This window comes from Lithobates pipiens, unplaced genomic scaffold, assembly GCF_037356315.1.
Source record: "Lithobates pipiens isolate NorthernLeopardFrog02 unplaced genomic scaffold, aLitPip1_a1.2 Scaffold_16, whole genome shotgun sequence".
NCBI lineage: Eukaryota > Metazoa > Chordata > Amphibia > Anura > Ranidae > Lithobates > Lithobates pipiens.
This window is the reverse complement of record NW_027507748.1, coordinates 296,445,721-296,470,952: the sequence shown is the minus strand read 5'-3', so window position 1 is coordinate 296,470,952 and position 25,232 is coordinate 296,445,721.

Below are 25,232 nucleotides of genomic sequence, written 5' to 3'. Positions count from 1 at the left end.
TAATGAAAGAGATATCTCTTTAAGAGGGTGCCAGTCAGCCGTGCGATTCACCTTCACCAAGCCAGAAACCCGTGGGTCAACAGTGGGAATGCACGCTTACCAGAAAGCGGTATGTAAACGCTCATTGAATTTGTCACCCGAACTGCACCAATCCTGACTCCTATTGCGGAAACACTTTTGAATGGACCATGGAGATTTCCACATAAGCAGGCAATGCTTTAGATGGTTACTCCGAAAACACAAAGAAAGCCTCCCATAGCGTAAACCAGGCAGGATATTTTTATTTAAATAAACAAAATATACTCACAAACACAGCAGTAAAAAAGCATGAAATGTCGGCCGGCATGTGAACGCCCGTTCAAAAGGTCAACGTAATTGCGTCAGCACATCTGGACCACCCAACGCGCGTTTCGTCATATGGTGACATCATCTGGAGTATGCTAAAAACAAAGCCAAGCAGTAAATGAAAACAAAGATTATTGGAGTTTCAAAGAAAAATTTATTTAAAAAATGCCTCTCAGACATTGTCTGGCATATCAATGGCCCCCCTACCCATAAAGTACTCCACATATCTGGATCTGACCTCGCGGGCTCTTTGGAGGGGCAAGCCAGGACGAGCAGCTTCAAGGGCCGTGAGGTTGACATTTTCCGGCAAGTCTGTATCAGGCCCAACTGAGGCCACATAGTTTGATGAATGTTTTTTCAACAAATTGTGCAGAACGCAGCACGAACGCACAATATGATTTCGTTTATATTCCGCCATGTGGATTGGAGTCAAAAATAGGTGGAACTGACTGGCCATTATCCCGAAAGTGTTCTCCACTACTCTTCTGGCTCTGGCCAGCCGCACATTAAATATCCTCTGATCCGGGGAGAGGGTCCTCATCAGGAAAGGCCGCATCAGATGATTTGCCAGAGCAAACGCCTCGCCTGCGACAAAAACGAAGGGGAGTCCTTCGACATTCTCCTCTGGAGGTGGCAAGCCCAGACTGCCACTCTGGAAACGCCAGTAGAACTGCACAAACACTCCACCATCCGACATATGGCCATTTTTCCCCACGTCCACATACAGGAAGTGATACATTGCTGACACCACCGCCAACATCATGTTACTATTACACTCCTTGTAATTATAATAGTAGGACCCCGAGTTGGGGGTGGGATGATGCGGACGTGTTTCCCATCAATTGCACCTCCACAATTGGGAAAGCCCCAACGGCTGGCAAAGTGGGAGGCCAGAGTCTGCCATTCCTGTGGCGTTGAAGAAAACTGTGGAGTCAAACAAGAAAAAAAAAATCGTAATTTTGCACATCAACATTGCAAGTAGATTAGACACAAACATTTTTGGCCAAGATCAGTATAAAATTTTGGAAATGAGTATTTAAAGCCTAAAGTATAAGGTCCCCTTATCAGATTCCACCCCCCCCCCCATCTGATGGCCCATTGCAAAAAATTAGGGAGGGGATGTTTTGGACAGGTAACCCTCTCCACTCCCCTTCATTGGGAGCTGAATGCAGAAATAATGTGTGATACTCTGGCCAGCCCCTCCTTACTTACACTATTGGCAGGCCACCGGACAGGTAAGAAGTGTCATAATACAAAAAATGGAAGCACATTTTGACATTCTGCTATTACCTATCAAGATAATAATAGGAGAAGAAAAAAACTTTAAACTTTAAACAGTAGCATTTTAAAGTTTTGAGGCAGGCCCTTGCACTACATGCTTTGGTGAATTCATCCATAAATCTGACCAGAAAAAGGGTATGTATAGTGTGTATTGGGTTTGGCAAAGTCAGCAGATCAGCTGACCTAGCAGTTGGGGGGAGGGGGGTTCCTAATGAGTTTGGCCCACCAAAAAAAAACTGGCACTCTGCATGAATTTAAGCCCACACATAACATTTGTATTCATTTTAGGGGGTGTTTAGGGGAAAGCAATACTATGGAGCTGACAAAATACATAGCTAAGTAACTAGGCAATAGGTTTATGGGCCCAGAAGAGCATGCTGGGGAAGTTAATGAAGGCAAATATGCATGAAGAACAAAAAAGGAACTTGAAAAGATTCCAGCATGCAGGAGGACAAAGGGACACAGCATATCAATTACAGCATATTGCAATCATAGTAATTAGGGAATGAGGTAAGAAATCCAATACATTAGCAACCATTATATACATAGAATGTGATGTTAAAGGAGAAAACTGGAGTATGCTAAAAACAAAGCCAAGCAGTAAATGAAAACAAAGATTATTGGAGTTTCAAAGAAAAATTTATTTAAAAAATGCCTCTCAGACATTGTCTGGCATATCAATGGCCCCCCTACCCATAAAGTACTCCACATATCTGGATCTGACCTCGCGGGCTCTTTGGAGGGGCAAGCCAGGACGAGCAGCTTCAAGGGCCGTGAGGTTGACATTTTCCGGCAAGTCTGTATCAGGCCCAACTGAGGCCACATAGTTTGATGAATGTTTTTTCAACAAATTGTGCAGAACGCAGCACGAACGCACAATATGATTTCGTTTATATTCCGCCATGTGGATTGGAGTCAAAAATAGGTGGAACTGACTGGCCATTATCCCGAAAGTGTTCTCCACTACTCTTCTGGCTCTGGCCAGCCGCACATTAAATATCCTCTGATCCGGGGAGAGGGTCCTCATCAGGAAAGGCCGCATCAGATGATTTGCCAGAGCAAACGCCTCGCCTGCGACAAAAACGAAGGGGAGTCCTTCGACATTCTCCTCTGGAGGTGGCAAGCCCAGACTGCCACTCTGGAAACGCCAGTAGAACTGCACAAACACTCCACCATCCGACATATGGCCATTTTTCCCCACGTCCACATACAGGAAGTGATACGTTGCTGACACCACCGCCAACATCATGTTACTATTACACTCCTTGTAATTATAATAGTAGGACCCCGAGTTGGGGGTGGGATGATGCGGACGTGTTTCCCATCAATTGCACCTCCACAATTGGGAAAGCCCCAATGGCTGGCAAAGTGGGAGGCCAGAGTCTGCCATTCCTGTGGCGTTGAAGAAAACTGTGGAGTCAAACAAGAAAAAAAAAATCGTAATTTTGCACATCAACATTGCAAGTAGATTAGACACAAACATTTTTGGCCAAGATCAGTATAAAATTTTGGAAATGAGTATTTAAAGCCTAAAGTATAAGGTCCCCTTATCAGATTCCACCCCCCCCCCCCCCCCCATCTGATGGCCCATTGCAAAAAATTAGGGAGGGGATGTTTTGGACAGGTAACCCTCTCCACTCCCCTTCATTGGGAGCTGAATGCAGAAATAATGTGTGATACTCTGGCCAGCCCCTCCTTACTTACACTATTGGCAGGCCACCGGACAGGTAAGAAGTGTCATAATACAAAAAATGGAAGCACATTTTGACATTCTGCTATTACCTATCAAGATAATAATAGGAGAAGAAAAAAACTTTAAACTTTAAACAGTAGCATTTTAAAGTTTTGAGGCAGGCCCTTGCACTACATGCTTTGGTGAATTCATCCATAAATCTGACCAGAAAAAGGGTATGTATAGTGTGTATTGGGTTTGGCAAAGTCAGCAGATCAGCTGACCTAGCAGTTGGGGGGAGGGGGGTTCCTAATGAGTTTGGCCCACCAAAAAAAAACTGGCACTCTGCATGAATTTAAGCCCACACATAACATTTGTATTCATTTTAGGGGGTGTTTAGGGGAAAGCAATACTATGGAGCTGACAAAATACATAGCTAAGTAACTAGGCAATAGGTTTATGGGCCCAGAAGAGCATGCTGGGGAAGTTAATGAAGGCAAATATGCATGAAGAACAAAAAAGGAACTTGAAAAGATTCCAGCATGCAGGAGGACAAAGGGACACAGCATATCAATTACAGCATATTGCAATCATAGTAATTAGGGAATGAGGTAAGAAATCCAATACATTAGCAACCATTATATACATAGAATGTGATGTTAAAGGAGAAAACTTACCTTAATATAGTCCTTCTGCGGGACCTGTATGATGGCAGAACAGGTCTGTGGAATAATGATTCCCAGAGCCTGGGGGGAGATGCCCGTAGAGAACTTCAGGTCCTGAAGACTTCTCCCTGTCGCCAAGTAGCGCAATGTGGCGATGAGCCTCCTCTCCGGAGTGATGGCTTTCCGCATGCAGGTATCCTGCCTGCTGATATAAGGGGACAGCAAAGCCAGCAGACGGTGAAAAACGGGGTCCATCATTCGGAGATAATTCCTAAAATCATCAGGATTATTCTCCCGGATCTCACGGACCAAAGGCATGTGCTAGAACTGGTCACGCTGGAGCAACCAATTCTTGGTCCACGAACTCCTCCTTGCCCTGTTCATGGACTAGGCTTGTGTCAATGCTAAAAGCTCAACACCAAGCCCCTGCACAGCATGAACTCTACGACGAGTACGTACATGGCTTAAAACGGTCGGCTGGTCAGAACAGACAACAGAAGACACCGATAAACAGCAAGGCCTGAATGAACGAACTGAAAACCAGAAACGAGCAGACAAAAAGCACTGTATATCAAAGCGCACTATATACCAAGATACAGTCCACAATGACCAACAAATGTGAACTGACTACATGCACTGATAATCAGATACGCACCAACAAGCACAAACTGAAGAGCAGTAACGATCTGAAGTACAAATCTGAAAAGCGTGAATCGTCTCTTACCAAACTTCTACTAACACGCGATAAACACAAGATCAGCAGAAGGAACCCAAAGGGTGCCGGACGTGGTGCTGAACTTCCCTTTTCTAGTCCCGTCATATGTGATTTACGTCACTGCGTTCTTGTCAACCGGAAATTCCAACAACTTTGTCCGACCGTGTGTATGCAACACCACTTCCGGACTAAATCCATCGGAATTTATCCGACAAATGTTGTTGTCGAAATGTCTGACCGTATGTACAAGGGCTTAGAGCTTCTGCTGTAACTCAGCAAGCACTCTAAAATTAACCCTGTGTGCCTCCTGAGGCTGCAACACAGTTATATAAAACCTCAATGAGGTACAATAAAAAGATACAGGGGAGGATGGGTGGGGAAGCAGATCCGAAAGTCCAGATTTAAAACCTGCCAATCCTAGCGTACCTGCTGAACATCAAGTAACCAAAATATATAAAGAGAGCCAGCTGTTTCCTGCCATGAAATGCATCCACCATCCACTGCACAGCTGTCTGAAGCCCTGTTTAGCAACATCTGCATTTCACATACACATCTTCCAAGAAAAATCAGGCAGCTTACCATCTGAAGCAGAATTAGTCAGCACAGAAGTCTCAAAATTAAATGTATTATTTTACTATTCTAATCTATACGAAAAAGTGAATCAAAAGTGAAAAAGTGTCGGGGAACAGTGTCTGAGAGACATTTATCTTTTAAATTGCAATAATATTTGTTTTCATTTACTGCTTGGGTTTGTTTTAGGTGTCTCCTAGGTGTTTTTTTTGGGGGTAATTTTTTGGGCCATTTTCTTCAGCGGTGTAAACCATATTTCTGGGCGAGATGAGGTGACAGTCTCTTCTTCAGATAATATTATTATGTTGTGGGTCTGCTACACACACCTTGTTTTTGTTGTTAATGTATGTAGTGCATTACTGACAAAAATATTCCTCATTTTCAGCACCATGACAGAAATGTGTGGAGTCATGAAAATGGCATGATTGGGGCAAATTAAAAAGCACTGTGGGTGTTATTTACTAAAGACAAATCCAGTATGCACTACAAGTGCACTGCAAAAGTGCACTTGAAACTACACTTGAAGTGCAAAGTGGATTTGCCTTTAGTAAATGTCACAGAAAACAACAACTTTACTACAAATACTGCTTTTGCGCATTGAAAAAGGAAGCCACACATTGTTGATAAAACGTAACTTTTTACTCAAAGCACATTCACACATGTGCGTTTAGAAAAGGGTTTTACAACAAACCAACATATTTGGTGTATATCACATTAATTTTTGGTAACATTAATATAACTAGCCGTTTTTTATAAAACAGGCTTGTTTCAAAGCATAACATACAGAACTTAGAAACTTACAAAGTTCAACTCTGAAAACTGAAGGCAATATCAGACATTAGAATGTCCAAACTGTGTTGATATTGCCTTCATCAGATGGGGTGTCACCTCTGTAAAAGCCACATTTGGAAGATGCACATAAATTGTGATTCAAACTGGGCATTTTCCTCCTTATCCCATGATTAATGTCAACATGTGCTATTTCCCATCATGGGGGATCAATGTACGTGTTTTGGGGTGCAACCCCTTCATCTCAGCCACTTTAGTAGCGAGGAAGGGGTTGCACCCACAAAACGCATACATTGATCCCCCATGATGGAAGATAGCACATGTTGACACACTGTGTGCATCTTCCAAATTTGGCTTTTGTCAAACTATAAAACTGTTTTTTAAAAGAGAAAATTGATGCTAGCTAGTTTTGTGTGTTTCAGATTCTCCCTAAAACATCAATGATGTTCTTCACTTTTGTTGAACCTCAATGATGTTTTTCTTGAGATTATCTAAATTGCGATTGCACCCCATTATATCCCCAATGAGGATCTGGGCACTATCACTGGTAAAATGTAATTCTTCTTCCACAACATCCACATCACCTGTTAGGTTCCTGGTGATGAGCCTGACTTGATTCAAGAAGACTTCTCTTACAGCTCTGGTTCAGGGACCACTGGAATGGAGACAGTGGCCCCGTGAGCGCAGCAGGGTAGGAGTGTCTGACTGGGAGCAGCGGCTGGTTGCTTCTGGATGCTGGAACTGCAGAGAAGTTGGTAGACAGGCAGGCAGCGATCAGCAGGCAAGGCAGTGGCAGCAAGAACCGGGTGCAGCACACTTGAACAGCAGAAGAGTAGTCAGGCGGGCCGGGTCACAATGGATAAGCAGACAGGTAAGTACAGCAGGCAGAGAGTAGTGCAGGCAGGCAGAGGTTCGGCAACAGAGGTACAGTCCAAAGCAAGGTCAGGCAGGCCGGGGTCAGAGCAGGAGAGGTCAGCGAGGTAAGACGGTAGCCAGGTCAGATATCACAACAGCAGGCAGATAGCAGGTAGTTCGGGTACAGAGCTGCAGACAAACAGCACCGAGTAGATGCAGCAGCCTCCTTTAAATAGGCCCACTGGCGCCAAACCACGCTAACGCGCACGGCGTGCACGCGAACGTCGCAATCGTGTACGCGAACACCGTGCGCACGCACGCGCACATCGTGTACGCGCACCCACGCATTCACCTGTTCCGTGCGGGAGAAACCCTGACATTGCCCCCCCACAAGGGGCAACCTCTGGGTGCCCACAAGGGGAAACCTCCGGGTGCCCACAAGGTGCCTCTTTTCCGGATGAGCTGAGAAAAAGGCACGGACCAGTCTGTTGGCATGCAAATTACCATCGGGTTCCCACGAATTACTTTCTGGACCGTACCCATTCCACTTAACCAAAAACTGTCTCTGACCTTGTCTCCTTCTACAATCGAGGATAGCCTCCACCTCATACTCTTCGCTACCATCAATAAATACGGGTTGAGGTGGTCTGGAACTTCTACCCGGGAAGGGATCGGGCACCGAGGGCTTCAGCAAGGACACATGAAAGACCGAGTGGATTTTCATTGAATCAGGCAAGACCAACTCATACGACACCTCATTAATCCTTCTCTTTACAGGAAAGGGTCCCAAAAATTTGGGCGCAAGTTTCTTAGAAGGACAGGCTAATTTAAGATTGTTAGTGGAAAGCCATACCTGATCTCCGATCTGCAGGTTCAATTCCCATCTTCTCTTACGATCAAAGGCCTTCTTGCTGTCTGCTTGAGCTTTGGATACCGCCTCTTGTAACACCCGATTGTTATGACTGAGGAAGGTCACTGTGTCCTGGACTGCTGGAACTGGTGACTCTGGAAGAAAGTCAGACAGAAAGGTTAAGTGAAACCCATAATTAGCAAAAAACGGGGACTGCCCTGTGGCTGAGTGACTAGCGTTGTTGTAGGCAAACTCCGCAAGGGGCAGCAGAGATACCCAATCATCCTGGACAAAGGACGTGAAACATCTAATGTACTGCTCCAGGGTCTGGTTGGTACGCTCAGTCTGTCCATTAGTCTCGGGGTGGTAGGCAGATGACAGAGCCAGCTCGATCTTCAAACACTCACACAGGGCCCTCCAGAACCGGGAGGTGAATTGGACCCCCCTGTCAGACAAGATGTTAGCAGGTACTCCATGCAGTCTGACTATCTCCTTTATGAAGACACGGGCCGTCTCTGGAGCAGATGGAGTCCCTTTCAAGGGCAAGAAATGGGCCATCTTAGTCAGTCTATCTACAACCACAAAAATGGCCGTGCAACCTTCAGAGCAGGGAAGCTCGACAATGAAGTCCATCGTGATCATCCTCCAAGGCCGATCAGGTGCAGGAAGAGGCTTCAGAAGTCCCCAGGCCCGATTCCTTGTTGCCTTGCTCTGGATGCACACAGGACAGGAGTTGACATACTTCTTGCAGAAATCCTTCAGGCCGGGCCACCAGAAGGTACGCTGTACCAATTCCAAGGTCTTACGGGGCCCAAAGTGTCCTGCTAACGGGTGATCATGGAGGAGGGCTAGAACTTTAATCCGGATGCTTTCAGGCACAAAAACTTGGCTCTCCTTCCATAGAAGACCCCCTCTGGAAATCAGTGTGACCTCTGGTGGTGCAGGTGAATTAGTGGATGCCTCCCTGATCTGCGCCAGCAAGTCTGGTTGCACAAGTAGAAAGGTACTCGCAGGTAGTATAGTGTCTGGAGCAGCAAGGTCTTTGGGGCAATCGTACATACGCGAGAGCGCGTCTGGTTTCACATTTTTTGATCCGGGACGGTAAGTAATGTGGAAACAGAAACGTGAGAAAAACAGGGCCCAACGGGCCTGTCGGGGCTTCAGACGCTTGGCAGTCCTCAGGTATTCGAGGTTCTTGTGGTCAGTGTAGATCAGCACTGGATGAACTGCACCTTCCAACAAGTACCTCCATTCCTCCAAGGCAGATTTGATAGCGAGTAATTCACAGTCACCGACATCATAATTCTTCTCAGCAGGGGAAAGCTTTCGGGAAAAGAACCCTACGGGATGCATCAAATCGTTGCCGCCTTGCCTCTGGGACACAACTGCCCCCACAGCTACTTCGGAAGCGTCCACTTCAAGAATATATGGTAGGGAAGGATCTGGGTGGCTGAGGATGGGGGCAGAGGTGAACAGTCTTTTGAGTCTCTCAAAGGCCTCTTGGGCCTCCAACCCCCAGTGGAAGCGTACACACTGTTTTGTCAACTGGGTAATGGGGGCAATTATGGCGGAAAATCCCTTAATACATTTACTGTAAAAATTTGCAAAGCCCACAAAACGTTGTACCCCCTTTTTATCCGTAGGTGCAGGCCAGTCCAGAACAGCGGAAACCTTCTGAGGATCCATCTTGATGCCAGCTGGGGAGATCTCAAGCCCGAGGAATTGGATGTTCCGTTGCTCAAAGCTACACTTCTCAGCCTTAGCATACAGTCCATGCTGACGGAGCCGAAGTAACACCCTGTCCACGTGACCCCGATGCTGTTCGAGAGACCCCGAAAAAATCGAAATGTTGTCCAAATAGACGATCACAAAAATGTCCAGGAAGTCCTTGAACACGTCATTAATGAGATGCTGGAAGGTGGCAGGAGCATTACAAAGGCCAAAGGGCATGACCAGGTATTCGTAATGCCCGAAACGGGTCCTGAATGCTGTCTTCCACTTGTCCCCAGCCCGAATGCGAACCAGATTGTAAGCCCCCCTTAAGTCCAACTTGGAGAAAATCGTGGCTGATCTCAGTTTCTGAAAGAGCTCCGGCATCAGAGGAAGAGGGTAACGGTTCTTGAACGTGATCTTGTTAAGCTCACGATAGTCCACGCAGGGCCGGAGTGACTGGTCTTTCTTGGTTACAAAAAATATTCCAGCGCCTGCTGGGGAGGTGGAATGACGAATGAACCCCTTCTCCAAGTTTTCTGTAATATAAACCTTTAAGGCCTCCTGCTCCTTTTCAGACAGGGGGAAGATATGCCCAAACGGAATCTCAGCTCCTGGAAGAAGTTCAATGGGGCAATCATAGGGGTGGTGAGGTGGAAGTGTGTCTGCTCCTCGCTTGCTGAAAACATCTAAAAATTAATGGCATGGTTCAGGCACCAGCTGGCATAAGTCCTGATCAGAATCAAGGCAAAGAAGGGTAGAGGGCACAACAGAATTCACACGAAGGCAGTGCTCTTGGCAGTAGCTGGACTGGAACTTGATCTCCCCTGTAGCCCAGTTGATGCAGGGATTATGGGCCTGAAGCCAGGGGATGCCCAGGATCACAGGAAATAGAGGGGAAGAAATCACATCGAGGGTGAGGAGCTCCTTGTGCTGGGAAGGGGTACAAGCCATCAGGGGTAGCGTCTCTTGGGTTACTTGCCCCGATTTGATGCGGGACCCATCAGCCAAGAACACAGACAGTCCGTGGGTTTTCTTCTGAAGGGGCAAGGCTTGCAGACTGGCAAAGGTGGCATCGACAAAACAACTGCAAGCCCCAGAGTCAATGATGGCGCTGGTGGAGACCGTGGAGACCGTCCTTCCCTGGAACTGCAATGAGGGAGGGAGAGCAAGGTGGGTTGTGCTGGCTGGCAGGGAAAAAGGAACAGGAGACACAGAAGAAAGACCTCCATGGGTCTACATGATTAAGCCCTTTGTAGGATGAAATGCATTGGAACAGGAGGTGGACAGGCATGATTATATATTAAGGATCCTTTATTTATTCTATTAAAGCTGGTGACAGCATCAGTGTGTGTCCTACTCATTTCTATTTGACAAGCAGCACAGTTGAGCGGGGATGCGCTCCTTGCCATGCACCCGATGGAAGCTGGAGGTACAGGGAAAAAGGCAAGTTTGGAGTGACACATTCCACATATTACCCTGATTGAGTCACAGAGATGCTAATATGAAGTGTCAATGTGAAAAAGTATCAGCTACAAAATATGCCTTATACTGTTAGCCCTTGTACACATTCCGACGACCAAATCCATCTGAGTTATTTCGACGGATTCATTGCGGACCAGGTCTGGAAGTGATGTTGCATACACACGGTCGGACCAAGTTGTCGGAATTTGCGGTTGCCAAGAACGCGGTGATGTAAGCCGTGTACGGCGGGCCTACAAAAGGGAAGTTCAGCACCACGTCCGGCACCCTTTGGGCTCCTTCTGCTGATCTCGTGTGTATGGGGTGTTAGTAGAAGTTTGGTGAGAGACGATTCGTGCTTTTCAGATTTGTGATTCAGATCGCTACTGCTCTTCGGTTTGTGCTTGTGTGTGCGTATCTGATAATCAGTGCGTGCAGTCAGTAAGTATTTGTTTCTCATTGTGGACTATATCTTGGTATAGTACGCTTTGAAAGGCATTTCTTATTGTCTGCTTGCTTCTGCTATTCAGGTCGTTCTTTCAGGCCTTGCTGTTTATAGGTGCTTTCTGGTGTCCGTTCTGACGAGCCGACCGTTTTGAAACCATGTTTCGTCTACGTACTCGTCGTAGAGTTTGTGCTGTGCAGGGGCTCTGTGTTGGGGTTCTTACTTTGACACAAGCCCGGTCCATGAACAGGGAGGGGAGGCGTTTGTGGACCAAGAGTTGGTTGCGCCAGCATGACCAGTTCTCGCACATGCCTTTGCTCCATGAGATCCTGGAGAATAATCCTGATGATTTCAGAAATTATCTCCGGATGACGGACACCGTTTTTCACCGTCTGCTGGCTTTGCTGACCCCTTATATCACCAGGCAGCATACCTGCATGCGGCAAGCCATCACTCTGGAGCAGAGGCTCATCGCCACGTTGCGCTACTTGGCGACAGGGAGAAGCCTTTAGGACCTCAAGTTCTCTACAGGCATCTCCCCCCAGGCTCTGGGGATCATTATTCCAGAGACCTGTTCTGCCATCATTCAGATCCTGCAGAAGGACTATATGAAGGTAAGTTTTATCCTTTAACATCACATTCTATATATTTCATGATTGCTAATGTCTTGCATTTCTTTCCTCCTTCCCTAATTACCATCATTGCAATATGCTCTAATTCATATGCTCTGCCCCTTTGTCCTCAAGCATATTTGCCTCACTAATTTCCCCACCATGCTCTTCTTGGCCTATAAAACTATAGTCTAGTCACTTACCAATGTCTTTTGTCAGCTCCATAGTATTGCTTTCCCCTAAACACCCCCTAAAATCTCTACAAATGTGATGTGTATGCTTCAATTCTTGCAGAGTGCTCTTTTTTTTTTTTTGGTTGTGCCAAACTCATTAGGAACCCCCCTCCCCCCAACTGCTAGCTCAACTGATAGAAATCTTCTATCTGCTGACTTTACCAAACCCAATACACACTATATCTACATTTTTGATGGTCACATTTATGGACAAGTTCACCAAAGCATGTAGTGCAAGGGCCTGCCTCAATACTTTCAAATGTTTTTTTTTTTTTTCCCTATTAATTATCTTGATATGTGATAGCAGAACGTCAAAATGTACTTCCAATTATTTTCTATTTTTGGTATTATGACACTTCTTACCTGTCCGGTGGGCTGCCAATAGTGTAACTAAGGAGGGGCTTCCCAAAGTATCACACATTATTTCGGCATTCAGCTCTCAATCAAGTGGAGAGGGTTACCTGTCCAAAACATCCCCCCCTCTCATTTTTTAGCAAGGGCCCATCAGATGGGGGGATGGGGGGATGACTCTGATAAGGGGACCTTATACTTTAGGCTTTAAATACTCAGTTCCCAAAATGTTATACTGATCTTGGCCAAAAATGTTTGTGTCTAATCTGCTTGCAATGTTGATTATTTAAATTACTAATTTTGGTTCTTGTTTCATTCCACAGTGTCCTTCAACGCCACAGGAATGGCAGACTGTGGCCTCCCACTTTGCCAGTTGTTGGGACTTTTCCAATTGTGGAGGAGCAATAGATGGGAAGCACGTCCGCATCATCCCACCACCCAACTCGGAGTCGTACTATTATAACTATAAGGGGTTTCATAGTATCGTGATGTTGGCGGTGTTGTCTGCGACATATGACTTTTTGTATGTGGACGTGGGGCAAAATGGATGGATGTCGGATGGTGAAGTGTTCGCACGGATGGAGTTCTACTGACGTCTCCAGAGTGGCAGTCTGGGCTTGCCACCCCCAGAGGAGAATCAGGAAGGACTCCCGTTCGTCTTCGTCGCGGATGAAGCGTTTGCCCTGGCGAACCATCTGATGCGGCCTTTGCCGATGAGGACCCTCATCCCAGAGCAGAGGATTTTTAATTTCCGCCTGTCCAGAGCCCAAAGAGTGGTGGAGAACACTTTTGGTATACTGGCCAGCCGGTTCCGCCTTTTTCTTACGCCTATCCACATGGCGGAATACAAACTGAATCACATAGTGCTGGCGTGCTGTGTTCTTCACAATTTTCTTAAAAAAGTTTCTGCGAACTATGCGGTCTCAGTTGGCCAACAAGAAGCAGACTTGCTTGAAAATGATGAGAACCTCATGGGCCTTGAACCTTCTCATCCTGGCTTGCCCCCCCCCCAAGGCGCCCGTGAGGTTAGAACTCAATACATGGACTACTTTGTGGTAGGGGGGCCATTGATATGCCAGACAATGTCTGAGAGGCATTTTACCAATACATTTTTCTTTCAAACTCCTTCATTTACTGCTTGGCTTGGTTTAAGGGGTCTCCAAGGTATATTTATGTTTTTTCTTGTTGTGCCTTTTTCTCCAACAGTGCAAACCCACTTTCAGAACGAGATGAGGGGACAGTCTCTTCTTCAGATAATCTTATTATGTTGTGGGTCTGCTACACACACACCTGTTTTTTGGTAACTAATGTATGTAGTGCATTACTGACCAAAATTGTGCTTTTTTTCAGCACCATTGCAGGAAAATGGCATGATTGTCAAAATTTACACATCACTGTGGGTGTTTTTTACTAAAGGCACATCCACTATGCACTACAAGTGCACTGCAAAAGTGCACCTGAAACTGCACTTGGAGTGCAAAGTGGAGTTTCCGTTAGTAAATAACACCCATTCTCACCGCAAACGAAGATTTGACTCCAAATACATTTTTGGCGCAATGAAAAAGGAAGCCACACATTATTGATAATTTAACTTTTTAATCCAAGCACATTCACATGTGCGTTTAGAAATGGTTTTTACAACAAACCAAGAAATTGTATGTATCAAAAACAGACTTTCAGCTAATTTTTGTTTACTTGGTGTTTTGGTGTAAACAGGCATGTATCAAAGCATAAAATACAGAACACAGGAACTTACAAAGTTCAAGTTTGAAAAGTGAAGACAATATCAGACATGAGTATGTACAAACTGGGCTGATATTGCTTTCATCACATGGGGTCTCACCCCTGGAAAAGCCAAATTTGGAAGATGCACAGAGTGTGTCAACATGTGCTATCTCCCATCACGGGGGATCAATGTACATGCTTTGGGGCTGCAACCCCTTCATCTCAGCCACTTTACACAAAACGCGTACATTGATCCCCGAAGATGGGAGATAGCGCATGTTTATACACTCTGTGCATCTTCCAAATTTGGATTTTATAAAAATACAAAAGTTGTGTTTTAAAATAGCAAAACTAAAACTCTAGCTAGTTTTTGGTGTTTCACACTCTCCCCAAAACATCAATGATGTTCTTCATTTTATTTTTAACATCATTGATGTTTTGCAGGATATTTTCCAAATCCCGATTGCACCCCATTATCTCCCCAATATGGATCTAGGCACTTTCACTGGTAAAACGGGAATCTTCTTCCACATCACCTACAAAGCAAAGCAAAAAAACACACCACGTAATAAAAATATGGTGAGATACATTGATGAGCTTACCGGAAGCTGTGGTCTCCGACACTCACCTGTTGTGGTGACAATTTGTCCAACCTCAACGATCTCTCCTTCCTCCTCCTCCTCCTGCTCCTCTGCTTCTGGTTTTGGCCTTCTTTGGGAGGGGTGTGGTTCCTGGTGTCCTCATACTTGCCGAGTCTTCTCTCCCCTATGAGAATGAAAATAAAGAATAATTAGCACACAGAGGGCAGAATTAGGAAGATGAAGCTTTGTTTGGAAGTGTTGTACAATTGTTGATTTTGGCGGAACTTCAAGGTCAGAACATTATTGGGGACACTGTGTTCAGCTGGAATACTTCCTTGCAGAACGATGTTTCCTACGAACGAATGAAACCATGAACTTGAAAGTGGCCATTTTAAACTGCACAACATGAAATCAAAGCACATGGAGCAGTATGCAAGCAAGAATAATCATATGAACACATGACAACTACTTACTTTTTTCAAGAACACGCTTGATCCTTATGTACTGCTCCCTCAGTTTCAGGTCTGACCAACGTTTTCTCAGTTGATCCATGGATCGGCGTACCCCAAAATTCTTATGAAGACTCTTGACAACTTTAGTCATGATCTTGGCCTTTCTGATATTTGAGTTTGGGTAAGGTCCATACTTCCCATCATAGTCGGTCCTGTTCAATATGTCCACCATCTCCAACATCTCTCCAAAAGACATATTTGAGGCCTTAAATCTTCTCTTCCTGTATTGGGACATTTCAGGCTCCGGGCTTTCCTCACCCTCCTCCTCGTTAGTGGAACCATTATTATTGTGCACCTGCGTTCTCTCCGCCATGTGCTCTCCCCACTGCGCCGAAAGCAAAGGGGCAGGGAATAGTCTAGAAAGAATGTCAGGGGCGGGAGTTTCACGCATACGCACTCTATATAAAACGCAACACGCGTGTGTCGTCCGTACGATCGGTGAACAGAGGGAGAAGCTGACACGACGAACGTGCAAACGAAGGTAAAATTTTGAACTTGGTACATCACTAAGCTATACTGCTTCTAGATTGAGGCCTGCATTAGAGGAGTTTAGCCTGACATTAGGGTTTGTCTTGTGTTGTGTCTTGCAGACATTATGGACGGGTTCAACGATCATAGCTTCCTCCCTCTGTTCATCGATAAATACAGAGACATGCCCTGCCTGTGGCAACCAACACACCCACAATATAGTAACAGACAAAAGAGGCAGGCAGCAATGTTGAAACTGGTTGAGTTTGTGAAGCCGGTGGTCCCCAGGGCAGACGTCACCTATTTAAAAAAGAAAATTGGTGGCCTCAGAAGTAAATATATGAGGGAGAGGACCAAGGTGCTGAAGTCCATGCAATCTGGAGCTTCAGCAGATGACGTTTATGTCCCCACCCTGTGGTATTATGACAGGATGCATTTTCTGTCAGACCAGGCTGAGGTCAGAGAATCACTCTCTACTCTTCCTTCCACGCGTCCTATGCTACATTCCACACCAGATGAGTCTTCTGACGCCCAACCTGGGCCTTCCACACAGGAAGAACTGGGGGAGCCCAGCTTGAGCCAGGTATAGTATTGTTGTACATATTTTGGGAGTATAAATGAATGATGTTAACTTGTTTTTTGCTCACTAATTGCTGAGTTTAGAAAGTGTTTCACATATCAATAGACAGTAGTGGCTAAAACCTTTGGGACAAGAAAGAAAAATGATGGGCACACAATGATAGTCTTTTCTATTGGTTAACAATTTGCAACAGTGTTGATGTGAAAATTGTGTGTGTTTGATGAACCAAAAACTAAAGCTATGTCCCTTTTTCATACACAGGAAGAACTCAGCCAGGAACAGGAGGGTGTGGAATGCAGCAGCCAGGAGGTGGCTGTGGAAAGTGGCAGCCAGGAGGAAGCGGGGGTAAGTGGCAGCCAGGCGGTGGGCAGCCAAAGGAGCCTCACTGAATGCCAGGTCTCTCCCCTCCACCTTCCACGCAAAAGGGCGAGAAAGGGGGGGAATGTTGAGGAGTCGGCCCTGAGGCTGATTGGGGAGGCTTCTGCGGCCCTCCAAGCAAAACCCACCTACAAAGAGGTCTTTGCCGCCTTGGTTGCGTGCAAGCTTGATAAAATGGAGCAGGGGCAACAGCTCTTGTGTGAGGAGGTAATTACACACCCTCAACAAGGGTCTGTTGGGCCAAATTACACAAGAAACACACTTGTGTGGTTTGGCCCATGCCCCTGCTCCTCCTCCTCCTTCTGCCACACCTCCAGCACCACAGCCACAGCCTGGAAGGAAGCGTGGAAGGAAGACCAGAGAGTGATGACCTGGGTTCAGTCTGGTCTGACAGAAGATGCAGCCTGTTGTAGTACCACAGCCTGGGAACATAGATGTCATCTGCTGCTGTTTCGGGTTTCATGGACTTCAGGACCAGACTTCTCTCCCTCAGATATGTACTCCTCAGGCCACCAATTTTTGGGTTTAAATAGTTGATGTGTGCCCTGGGGGCCAAAGGCTTCGCTAATCTCCCCAGTTTCGACATCGCTGCCTCCCTCTTTATCTGTTACTGACACCGAAATAAAGGTATTTCTTGTTTGAAGAAATACTTGCATATGTGTTTTACTTCCAAAAGGACAGTTTATTTGTGAGCAGGCAGGTACATTTCAAAAAAAGAAAGTGACATGAATAACAAGGGTTACCAACACTAAACAACCTCCTGTAGATTAAAAAAGAAAAACAAAATCTAAAAAATACAATAATGTTTTGTGGTAAGTTTACACACAAAAAACACCCTAAAAAATGCATAAATGAGCAAACTGTCAAAAAAGGAGATGTTTAGGAAAAAACAAAAAAAAAATGCATCCAAAAAAGAATAAACAAAATCTAAAATTGTGTAGATGTGACAAAATCCAAAATTGTATTGCCGAAATGGTTAAAAAAGAGTCAGGAAATACGTTCGGGAGAAGTGTGTGTGACTATGAGCATCAAAAGAAGTTCCTTCTTGCAGCATTGTAAAGAACAAGAGAATGCGCTTCATGAAAGAATTTTTAACATTGCAGCGTGACGAATGTGCTATATCGATTACGAGCAGTAGTTTTACCTGAACGAGCGCTTCCGTGTCGGAATTTGAATGTGAGCATGTCCGTCGGAGTAGGCTACACATGATCGGAGTATGTCCGATCGGAGCAGTTTGACGGAAAATATTTCCGGCAAGTTGGAAAATTTGGTCCGACAGATATTCCGATGGAAACAGTCCGATGCATACCACACACAGTCGGAATATCTGACAAAGCGCTCCGATCGGACACATTGCGATGGAATCTCCGACCGTGTGTACAAGGGCTTACTGTTTTAGTTTCATTGTTTTTTTCACTGGGACCTTTTTTTTTTTTTTTTTTTTTTATTGCCACATCAGTATTGTTGTATCGGAGACTAGATTCAGCTTATCGCTCATATGTGTCTCATTCATAATTCCACATCATCGTGGCGTTTTTAGTTTCAAATATTTTCTCTAAAGCCCCGTACACACGAGCGGACTTTTCGACATCCAAAGTCTGACGGAATGATTCCGTCAGACTTTTCGATCGTGTGTGGGCTGCAACGGACTTTTGATTCGCAAAAGTCTGACAGACTTTAGAAAATGGAACATGCTTCAAATTTTTCAGACGGAACTCCGCCGGACCCAGTTCCTACCGAAAAATTTGCTCGTGTGTATGCTATTCCGACGGACTAAAACCGACGCTAGGGCAGCTATTGGCTACTGGCTATGAACTTCCTTATTCGAGTCCAGTCGTACGTCATCACGTTCGAATCCGTCGGAGTTTGGTGTGATTGTGTGTGGCCAAGTCCGCTCATTCGAAAAGTCTGTCAGAACTCTGTCGGAACTCCGGCAGAACTCCGGCAGAACTCCTTCGGAAGTCTGTCGGACATAAGTCCACTTGTGTGTACGGGGCTTAAGATTCCTTGTGTTTAATTGTGTGTAATCAATACATATTATTTAAAAAAATACAAACAAGAAGGACTAAATAACCAATGTGGTGGGTAACGTCCCCATCCCTAGTGTTCTCAAAGTATATACCATAGCTAAACCTATTACCCCAATATCCTATACTTAAATTCTGTTTTCCTCCCCCCACACCCCCCCGAATCCCCCCCCCTCCCTCAGTCCCCACAGGATCACGTCGTGCACTCATTTTAAATAAAGCCTCCTCCCTGCTCTCTCCTGTACTGTAGCGGTGTCGTTCTTTGATTGGCAAACAGATTCATGAGGAGGCCAACAGAGAAGTCCTAAAGACAAACAAGAGAAAGGGCTCACCCTTCTTGTAAAGAGAAAGACACTCATATAAAGATAAATATGCAAAAATACTAGAAAAAGTCCCATCCAATAAGCCACCAGAAACTCGTAGGGGAAGTCAGTTTTTCATACTAAAGCTACAGCCCATCTACCTATGGCAGAATACCCAACCTCCCCAGGGTAGGCCCCCATAGGCTCATAAACTTCTTATTATTGCCCTGTTGGGTGAAGAAAACCCTTTCATTACCAATAGTTGTTTTAATGTTTGCTATCCAAGTTTCCACTGACGGGCCCGAGTGTGAATGCCATTGTTGAGCGATTAACTTCCTTGCTTGGAAGAGACATCTAATCACTGGGATTCTAGTAGCATTGGAGATTGTAAAACCCTCAGGTATAGTCAGGAGACAGGTCCTGACCGTTGCTTTCAGTGTTAAATTAAAAATACTATTAATCTGATCTATAACCTGGGTCCAATACCTAAACAACTTCGGACATCTCCAGAACATGTGGATGAAGTCGCCCGTCGAGCCACATCTAGGGCAGTGGTCATTATTTCTCTAACCTAATTTAAACATTTTCTTAGGGGTGTAATACACCGGATAAAAAAAAAAAGAGGTGGGAAACTTTCTGGGAGGGGGAGATCGAAACTCTAGTTCCATTATCGATTATCCAATCCCAATCGGAATTGGACAAAGGTCCCACGTCGTTCTCCCATCTTTTCCTACTTTTGAACAGGGCTTCATGATCAAGCATTTTATCCCCTAATCTAGCGTACATATAAGAAATCAATCCCTTAAGCATGTCCTGGGACATGATTTGTGATAACACAGGCATCTGGATCCACTGAACCTTTTGAGATCCAAATTATGCCTGGGCCGCATGTCTGACCTGAAGATATTTATAAAACCCACGGTTCGTCAGCGAGAATTCCAATTTTAAACTATTAAACGATTTAATTTCCGAACCCTGAAATATTCGAATTAGTTGATTTATACCTTGATTCACCCAATCTCTACATCTTTCAACTTTAGCTAATTCGGCCAGGTTGCTATTATTCCATAATGGGGCCCATACAGACACCCCCTGGTATCCTAATATAGCCTTCACAGTTTTCCAGAGTTTGACAATCTGGTTAATTGTAGGGCATCTTATACCAAACGAGTTTGCCTCAAGGGCCTCGATAAGTGTATTATGGGGGGATCCTAACATTAACAGGCTATGGCGAGGCTTACCCTCGCTTGATATTCCTGATCCTGCTAGATGCTGCATCTGTGCCGCCAAATAGTAAAGCCTAGGATGTGGAACCGCCATCCCCCCCCTCCTCCAACGGTAGCTGCAACGTCCGTAAATTGATCCTAGGCGACCTCTTCCTCCATATAAAATCTCTAATCAGAGATTTTATTTTCTTAAACCACCTCGAACCGATCCAAATCGGGGAGTTGTGGAGAAAATATAAAATTTGGGGAAGCCAGACCATCTTGACCAAGTTACAACGTCCCGCCAACGATAAGGGGAGGTGGCTCCAGATATTAGCCTTGTCTTTGAGCTTCACCAGCAGAGGGGCTAAGTTATCTTCCAGATACAAATTTACATCCCTTGCCATCCAAACCCCTAGATACTTAACTTTCTCCACTACCTTCAAATTAAAAGTATTGCGTATTACCCCGATGGGCCCCGTATCAATCGGAAGTAATGCCGATTTATCCCAATTGATAGTCAATCCAGACACTTGGCCAAATTCCCTAATCATTTTCATAACCTCTTTTAACAAAGTTTGAACTTCACCCAAAAAGAGCAAAATATCATCGGCGAATAATGCGATCCTTTCCTCTGTCTGACCTCTTCTAAATCCCTGTATTTCTGGGTTAGCCCTGATGGCTATAGCCAATGGCTCCATTGCCAGGACGAAAAGTAGCGGGGAAAGGGGACAACCCTGCCTCTTACCTCGTTCCAGTTGAAACCCATCGGAGTACTCATTATTGATTTTTATTTTTGCACTTGGATTGGTGTAAAGCATCTTTATCCATTTAATAAAAGTTTGCCTAAAACCAAATCTATCGAGTGCCTCGAACAAGTATTCCCACTCAAGACAATCGAAAGCCTTGGCTGCATCCAGGGCTAATATGGCCCTAGGGCCTCCCTCATCTACCGGGATCTGGATTTGATCTTTAATTTGAGCTTTATTTCCAGCAATTTGCTGGATAAAGAGTCCCCTTAAAAAGGCTTTTAGTGAGTCCCAGATTACTCCTGTTGGCGCCGTTCCCGCATTAATATAAATAAAATGTTTCAGTTCGGATATCAATCGCTCTGGTCCTTCTAATATCTCTAACCACAAAGGATCAATTTTCCATTGTCCAAAGTACTGCTTATTCCCCACGATAAGCGTCAATGTTAAAGGGGAGTGGTCTGATATCCCCCTTGGGCCATATTGTACTGCTTCCACCAAGGCCAAAGCTTGGCTATTCACCAGGGCCATATCAAGTCTAGATAAAGTGAAAAAAGACATTGAAAAGCATGAATATTGTCGGTCCAACGGATATCGAGTACGCCACGCATTACATAGTCCCACTTCATGTAGAAAGCGAGATAATCTTGTCTCGTTCCCCTCCGTTGCTGAGATTACTGTTGGGAATCTATCTAAGGACTTATCCAGGACTTCGTTGAAATCCCCCACTGCTATTACAGGGATATCAGGTTTATCTATTGTAAATAATATTAACTCATGTAGAATCTCCAGTTTGAAAGGAGGTGGGATATATATATTTGCTGGGCGGGACTTTACCCCGACGCCGACTCGGGGTGTTGATATATCCCGGGTCCGGCGTCCTCCCCTCCTCCTCACTGTGTTTTGTGTGTGTGACGTTGGGGGCTTTCTGACGGCGGCGTGGTGTTGTCCATGGTTGGCGGCGGCAGGCTGGACCGGAACAACTGGTGCTAACCACCTACTATACATTGCCACCCCTTGTTTCTGTGTTTTCTCCATACAATAGGTATCTTTGCACTTATAGTCCAAGTTCCCCCTTTCTTTTCATCTCCCATTTATTATCACTTTGTCTTTGTTAGTTAGATTGGGGGATGGTATATATTGGCCACCCCTTCTTCCCCCCCCCCCCCTGCTAATTCTACTCACTTTACACACACTTAACCTACCTCTCTTCACTGCACTTTTTTTTTCCCCCCATATATTTTACACACTACCTGTAGATCTTATTATGTATTTTTCCATCCATTAGGTTTACACTTACATGCTGATTTCGTTCCCATTTGTCAAATGCCCTTGCTGTCCCAGTGGTTGCCTGTGTGTGCATTCTGTGGGCCCTACTGCCGCTGGATGGGCCTCCTCAGCTCCCGTACCGTCTCCTTGGGTGCTTTGTGGCTTCCGATACTGCGTCTACGACTGCATGGCTCTGTGTAAGTGACTATTAGATGGGTTTTTCAACCTCCCTATGTTCCATCATTGCAATTATTAATTTACTACTACTCTGTATTTTCAGACCAATCACGAGCTTGCTCCTGATGAGCGGCAGTAAGCCGCGAAACGCGTAGCGCTACTAGTTGCAGTGTATTCTGGTACCCCAATTCCAACAGCATTGATTTTTTGAAATACTGTACAAATCATGTTTTTTTCATTAATTCACTGCAATAACCAAGAAGTCATAGATTCTTGTAGTTGCCATACTTTATGAATTGTCCATTCTATTATTATTATTGGTTATTTTATGTATATAATTGAGGTGCGCTTTTATAACTTATTCTGTATCGGTCATTACAATTGTATAAAGTGAAATGTTGATGTCAATGATGTGTCTGCTTGCGCACCTCTCCAATATACATGTAATCATGCCTTGCTAGATAAAAAACAAATAAATAATCTTTTCAATAGCCATTTTGTCTCTATTTAACCCCGTACTTCATATAAAGTCCCGCCCAGTTCTTGTTTTTAATTTTTAATTTTTGCCTTACATTTGATAGGGATGGAGGCTATGACCTCATTTAAAGTCCCAAATTTTTCCCCTTTCCCTTTCCCCATTATGTGATTATATATATTTGCTATCACATATGGATTATTTTCAATACAACAGTGTAAAAAAATGTATCGACCCATTGTGTCTATGCGACTATTATAACAAGAAAACAAAACCCCCCTGTCGATCAGGATGCTCACCCCTCTTGCATATGAGGAGAACACCGAATGAAATTGAGTTTGGAATTTCCGGCCACGTAGGAGCGGGACCGATTCAGCAGTCAGATGTGTCTCCTGAAGACAAAGCAATCCGGGCCCTAGGCCCTCTAGTGCTGATAATACCACAGCTCTCTTGGTCGGATCTCCCAAACCTCGGACATTCCATGACATTACCCTAATTTTTTTTGCCTGCATCTCATCCTATCAGCCTATGTAATGGGCAAATTAAAACAAAAAAAAACAAAAAAGACAAAGAGAAAGAAAAAGAAAAAACCTTCTCTTTGCCACACACTTTCAATCGTACCATTCCCAAGACGTAGATTAGATTATTATCTCCCTAATTGTGGTACCTTCTCCCACCTCCTCCCAGGAGGTAAATCCTCAATCTTGTGTATAGATATATTAGTGCAATATTTTCCAACCTGCCCTCCCTATCCCACCCAAATCCTAAGATTAAGACCACCCCCTTCCCCACCCTCCTATCTTGCCCTACAGGGCTCCCCCCAAGGGGTTGACCCGTGACCTTCCTACACCCCATCCACCACTTGCTTACACTATTTCTACTCAGTGATTCAATCAAAAACCCAGCCCAAATCGAGGGGCACCAATTCACCCCTCCACACTCACCCATATAGTTTCTTTTAACCTCAAACACTCAAGGTACAGCCCCCCCCCACACCTTTTTATGCATAAAGTAGATGTGTAAGTAATAATTCATATCTCATACCCTGTCTTCACCCCCCACATCCCCCGCACAGCAAGTTACAAAGAATAAAATAATCGAATCATGAAAAAACAACCCATTTATATAGGACTATAACTCTTTTTTGTTTTCTTCCAGCCATTGGGCTGCCTCCCTCGGTGTATTAAAAAGGAAGGTCCTACCGAGAGCTATTACCCTCAGGCGAGCTGGATAGAGGAGTGCGTAATCTATCTTATACTTAATCATACTACGCTTGACTGGAATAAATTCGGCTCATCGTTTCTGGAGATCCGGTGAGAAATCAGGATATAAAGAGACCCTAGCTCCTTCAAATCTAATTTCGCCCTTCTCCCTGGCTTCTCGCAGTAAGGACACTTTGTCATTGTAATTCAGGATTTTGATCAATATAGGCCTAAGATAATCCCCCCTATTAGGAACATTGGAAGGGGCTCGGTGTGCACGTTCAATTGCAAATAAGGGACTAAGAACAGCAGCCCCGAAAAGATCCCGAAGCCACCCCTCCAAAAAAACCTATCAAATGAGTGCCCTCACAACGCTCGGGAAGGCCTATCACCCTAATGTTGTTTCTTCAGCTTCTATTCTCCATCTCATCCAGCTTAGCTGCTTGATTATTGAACATTTTTTTAAGGGATTCCACTTCATGCTTCGCAGGGTTCAACTCGTCATCGATCACGTTTACGCGTTCCTCAAGATCAGAGGTCCTTAGTATAGTCCTATTTAATTCTTGTCGCATAGATAGTAATTCCTCTTTAATCGATCTCAACTGGCTATCAAAGCTGGATATTGAGGCTTTACATTCCTTAATCGCATTCAATATGTCTCTTAATGTAGGCTCTCCCTCCAGCGGAGCGGGTAAAGATGTATAAGTATTAGCTGGCATATCGGTCACTTCCAAATTTGTTATGGCGTTACAATTCCCCCCCCCCCCCCCGATCCCTTAGTGCCACCAGATTTAGAAATTGAGGGAGTTGGAGGATTAATCGCTGTATGTCCTTGGCTCTTTCTATCGCCAGGGAAGTTCTTAGAATCTTTAGTCCGTAGGGTATTTTGTTGGCTACTCGTCTTTGAAGGTGAAGCCGGGCCCGAGTGTGCATATCGTTCTAGTTTTGAGGCCGCAGTCAGAGCCGTGTGATTAGCTTTATCCTTAGCCGAACGGGTGATTTGGGACCCCTCTACGGGGAGTTGCTCCT